Source organism: Rhea americana, unplaced genomic scaffold, assembly GCF_003343005.1.
Source record: "Rhea americana isolate MKP2758 unplaced genomic scaffold, rheAme1 scaffold_180, whole genome shotgun sequence".
NCBI lineage: Eukaryota > Metazoa > Chordata > Aves > Rheiformes > Rheidae > Rhea > Rhea americana.
The window spans coordinates 1,107,713-1,113,567 of NW_028185928.1; the positions used below are offsets into that span (position 1 = coordinate 1,107,713).

Genomic DNA, 5,855 nt, shown 5'->3' on the forward strand with positions numbered 1-5,855 from the left:
TGCTGCTCCCTTCCCGGCCCTGCCGCAGGGCCGTTTCCCGGCTGAGGTGCGGGGGGGGCAGCGCGTGGCCTTTTCTCCTCCTTCCTCGCCGTGGCCGGGTCGGGTTTCTTGCGCGGTTTCCGTTCTCCCTCGCGCCGGGGTGGTCGTGGGAGTGATACCGGTTCGTAGCTCGAGTTTCCGTGTCGGGGGAAGGGAAGAGGTAAGAGGAGGAAGGAGAACGACCCGAGCATCCTCCACGGGAGACGACTCGTTTCCTGGCAACCGGTAGAGGCTTCTCAAAAGGGCAAGGACTTGCTCACGAAAAAAAGTGATTGTGTAAGTCTCCAAAATAATCTATTAGATGGATTAGGGCTTTTTAATAGCCCTTTTAAATGCGACGAAAATATACTTTAGTCCAGGTAACTTAAGTGGGTAAATAATCCAAAATTGGGAAGTGGCAACTGCCAGGCTGAGTAGGCCTTATGGCTGTGTTTTGTTTTTCTTAAATTTTCTTGGGAAGTTTTTGGCAGGGATTTAAATGAAGGAAAAAAAAAAAAAAAGCTATCCAAATCTAAATGTTGTGACATTGGGCTAGTAAATAAAAGGACTTTGAGATTTGTAGCTGTATGAATAGGAAGAATACTTGTTTCTTGAGCTGCAACATTCAGATGGTAAATGCTTCATTGAGAGTGAGATGAGACTTAACTGTCATTAAAATATTTTGTAACAACAAACCTTTTATTTTAATAGTTTTTGATCAGTTTGGAATAGCTACCTAACCTGTTGGATGAGACTTATCATATGTATGGTAGTTTTCTATGTATTATAAAGACAAAGGATTATTTCCTAGTGCCTAGCATTAGGTTGTTATTTGATGTTAAAAGGGAGAGATGGCACAAAATTGGATGCAAGTCACCCTAACCTGGGATGCGAACAGTTTTTTCTGGTGAGATAGATTTGAGGAAGAAGGCATGATATAAATTATTATCTAAAAGTGTGCTTCCTGATCTTGTTCAATATGCTGTTTGGCTCTGTATGGCAACTAGATTTGTGTTGGAAAGCCCCCAGTTCTGTAGGGGACACAGTAGGCTTATCCAAGAGATTTGWCAGCAGGATTGGGCATTTGTGTCCTACTTGCTCATGGCGTAGCTAGTATCATCATTCTGTTTACTGGTTTAATTGTAAAAGTCTCTATTTTGGTATTTTATGCATATTTGGAAGTTTTCTCCAGAAGATACTCTATTTGCATTAAGTAGGAAATAGTCATATCACTGTGTAAGTCTTGAAGGATGAGACTATTAGCTTCACAATAGTCTTTAGCTTTAGGGAAAATTTAAGTTGCCACTGGAGATGACACTAAATAAAAGCCTTCTAGCCCTGTGGTGGTAATGTAGAAAGCTGTTTGGGTCAGGATTTTCTAGACAGATTATAGCTATGTTGCCTTCAGTTCTTGGGAGTCATCCACTTACCACCGTGGCTRTATAGGATACAAGAATACTAGCAGGCTGGAGGTCTGTCACCTCCAGAGTTTCATGGAGGGGACCTGTTTCCTGATGGGCAGAACACCAATCTTAGAAATTCACCTTCACTAAGAGTGTGTAATCCACTCTTTCTTTATTCCTGTTTTTGTGTGCTCTGTGCTCTAATGTAGAGGTTTCTGTTAAATTCTTCAAAGATACTTTCAAGCTGTTGTTAGTTTGACTAGCTTATTTGAGTAATAGTGACAGCTATCCCTTTAGTTGGGCTGTTGGAACATTTTGTGGGGTCAGTTGGTGAACTGGAGTGATGTTAAAAATAACTAGCAGAAGATATTTATGTTGACACTGTGTGTGAAAGAAGGGTTTGTTAAACTCTTCTGACATGAACATAACCATTGCTAGATATTCTGTTCACCTTTACTCCTCTGAGTTACTCAGATTAAGGGTAGCCAAAGGCTTAAAATAATACTGTGTTTATGTATTCCGTCGCAAATGGCTTTCCACTCCCTTTGATGATGATGGTGGTGTTAGTTTGGTTTAGGATTTTTTTTCGGGGGGGGGGGAGACGGAAAGAGCTGGCTTTTTTTAGATTGTAATATTTCAGTGCAGGGTGTGTGTCTTCACGTGTGTTTATGTAGTATCTAAAATAGTATGGCCTTGYGCCTAGCTGGGGAGATATGAGTAATGCTTCACTTCTTCCTTCAAAGTATTTCTTATTTTGATTTGAGAAATTGTCTATTTCAATGTAGAATACATTATTTTCAGAGTCAGATATCCTTTAGATTGACTCTTGTTATTATGTTCCTTACTCCACTTCACCTGTTTAGCTATTTTCTTCTTTCTTTTTCTTGGGCTACTGCTCTGGCAGTATCCCTAAAATCTACGTTTTCTATAGAGAACAAGCTTTATTTTATTTCACCTAGGAAATTTATAATGGAAACTTTTAAATTATGTATTTAAGCTTTTCTCTGTATGGGTAGAGTACGTTATGCTGATGTAAGAGAACTTGAAATCGAAGTTAGTTAGTTTCTCGCTCCAAAGAAAGCTGAATGAAATAAATGTTCCATATATGGAAAAGTAAATGATTTTACTTTCTATTTTGGTCTGTTTTTAATAGTTGAAAACATGCTTTTAAAAATGAGATCTAAGCTGCCATACTTCTAAGACTCACATAAGAAAATCTTTGAGCAAAATTAACCAAAAAAAAAAAAACTTATTAATAATAACAACTTAGAAATTTGGCAAATCCAGAACTGCAAAGAACCTAATGTTTAGCTTTTGTTCTGTACATCTGTTCTACGACTGTAACTGCTCAACTATGGCATAATTACAGGCAGATACATACAGCAACAGCCTTATAGCCTGATATCAAAATGACTTAGTAAAAGCATGGGGACAGTCCTTTCCCCATTTTAGAGACAAGAAACAGAAGTGCAGAAATTCAGATTTTTGGAAATGACTTATCAACTCAAGGCTACACAGCAGGGGAACGGTAGGGTRCATCAATAACCACAGATGAGAAGGRAACGTTGGAAGAGAGGAATATCAGGATGTTGGCTAGGACTCCTTTTTTCCAGCTGGTCCTATTACTTGTATATATGTATATGTATATACAAATGAAGAACATGTTCAAAATTGTTACACTTTTTTATAAATGTATTCTTCAGATATTTTTATAGGGTGCATGTGGGTTTTTTTTGTTGTTGTTTGTTTTATTTCGTTTTTTAATCAGTTAACTTCCACATCTCTACTGAAGTGGTTCCTATGAATCTGTATTTCTTTGAGACCTCCTAAAGGAAGGCAGCAGCACTTCTTTTCCCTAGAATCTTTCCTTTGTTGTCAATACAGCTTGTGAGATTAAAATTAATAACTGAAGTAGGAGATTAAATTTACTCAGTGTTTGGAAAGTAGTATCTAAGTCAAATTTTTCACCTCTCGATACAGAACCATTTTGTTTTACTCAGTATTACTGAACTGTGCGTTGAAAGAGGTTATCATTATGTTTATGTTACAAAATAGGAATGTGCATATTGTATTTGAAATTTTGACGCATATTCAAATTCTTAATGGTTACTGATAATATTTTCAGCAGTAAAATAAGTGTTTTCTGAATACAAATGAGAAAAAGTAACAAATATTTGAAGTGTTCAACATTTGGGTGAAATATCATACAATGAAATGCCTCTGTTAGATCGGTAACATTAGAGTAGAATAAAGGTAGCTTTCAGAGAATTTTACATTATATTCAAGTACTGCTTCTATAACAAATTGTGTCCCTTTTTAATTTAATGTCATAAAGTATAGTCTAGTATATTACTTTTAGCTAAAATTACATTTTAAATAAAAAAGCTCCTGCCTAAATATCTGTTTGTCCTTTGAACTTTCAGAATACATTTAAGGAAAATGAGGGTACATTAGTGTAATATCATAGTTTTTCCCCTGTTAAAATCTATGAAAGTATTTCTAACCAAGGTGTGCGAGGTTTGAAAACATCCTAGCTGACAGTTCTACAGCATATTAGCRTTCTGATTTTTTCTTTTAGGTCTTAATGATAGGTCTTATCATTTCATTGTAATTTTCATCTATTTTAACCACTTTTTCCTCTGACATGAAAGACCATGTGACTTCTCTACTAGCATCCATTTAAGGCAATATATCAGTATTTTATGGGGATATTGTGATACAGTATTATAGCTTGCTTAGAGATTAGTAGCCTTTAAAGGGTATTGTGTGTGATAGGTACTCTTCTTTTGGAGATTAAGTATGCCAGGAGAAATGTAGTGGGGAAATACTGCTGATCGGAGGTATCTTGTTTTCTTGTAAGAGAATTGCTCCTGGGTTCCAGTAAGTGAACTCCGCAGGAGACAAGAATTGGAGCCAGGGCTGAAAACAAATGCCTCTYTCAAGATGCCATGGGTTCCAGCTCCTTGCTCAGTGCTGGCCCTGCCTGCATGCCGTTCAAAATCTGCACATGTGCTATCTTTGGATCCAGTGCCATAAATTGCTAACCCAGTCTGTAGTAGTCCATCACAACCAGATAGGATAAATCATTTTTAAGTTTGAGAATACACGCAATCTTTGGTTTAAAGAAAAAAAAATCTGGAATATTAATTAACTACTGTTTATTCTATTCTTTTTTTGCCTCCCTGCCTACCTAATATCACTGCCATACAACGACAACATGGCCTTTGATTTTATGTCCATGGGTTTTTTCTCCTTTCTCTTCTTTATCTCTTTTCTGTTATCACCATTTCCTCTTTCCTTTTACTGGAAAAGCCAAGTACTATGAAATAATTCTTTAGGCAGGGACCCAACTACAGAGTAAAACAGACAGCCTTTACAGCAGTTGACTTGACAGCAACTGATCCCATGCGTAAAGCACATCTGCACGATGGATTATCACTTCTGTATTATGATTTCTACAACTCTGTCATTCAGTCATCATCAAAGATGCACTTTGAGCAAATTCTTAATTAGAAGCTACGTCATCTATAGGAAGTCAGTATTAAAATAGTCAGAAATAATTATAACAATATTGTTAACTTTGTACCTTGGAATATTTTGGCTTTGTATTATTTACCTGAAATTTACGAAGTGATAYATACATACATACATACATACATATGTATACATATGTATGTATATGCATATATATATAACAGCCTATAATGCATATATTCTTGATACATAGTCTTCTTTCTTTTGTAGAAATGACTGTATGATACATACATACATACATATGTATACATATGTATGTATATGCATATATATATAACAGCCTATAATGCATATATTCTTGATACATAGTCTTCTTTCTTTTGTAGAAATGACTGTATGGAGAAATTTGTATATATGACTTTTTATTTGATTTTGCTCTTTATGTTATGTTCATTTTGGATGAAATACAGAAATTTAACATGAATGGATGAAGAGCAGTCTGAGACCTTATTGTTTCTATTTCTTAGCTTGTACTCTGCTTAAGTTGCTTGTCAAATGCACTTATTTGACAGCAAATAACTTTATTTAAAAGCATTCTCTTGTCAGAGAGCTAAGATTTTTACGTCCGTGTATGAAGAAAAATTTCTTAATAAACTGCCATATGTTGATATAAGTCCTTTTTACTGTATACCAATATTCTTCCACTTTTTTTCCCCCTCCCCTTCTCTGTTTAGATAAAACTCAGGTAAAGTATTTGAAATGTCAACTCTCTTGTCTTTGACATGCTTACAGAACGGATGTCTGACAGTCTCAGGATGGGCTGCAAGTGGTAGCCCAACTCCTGGTCTCCAAGTCCTCCACTGAATGAAGTGCTTGCTTAACCAATCTGATAGCCTTCTCTGATGGAATGACTGGAGAGCAGTGGACACTGTGTACCTTGACTTCAGCAAGGCTTTTGAC

At 36.4% G+C, this 5,855-nt stretch overlaps 1 protein-coding gene across 1 annotated transcript in view; it reads left to right on the forward strand.

Moving 5' to 3' along the window:
* TBPL1 (TATA-box binding protein like 1) overlaps positions 1-5,855 on the forward strand; it is a 17,746-nt gene that overhangs the window by 339 nt on the left and 11,552 nt on the right. The window lies entirely within an intron of this gene.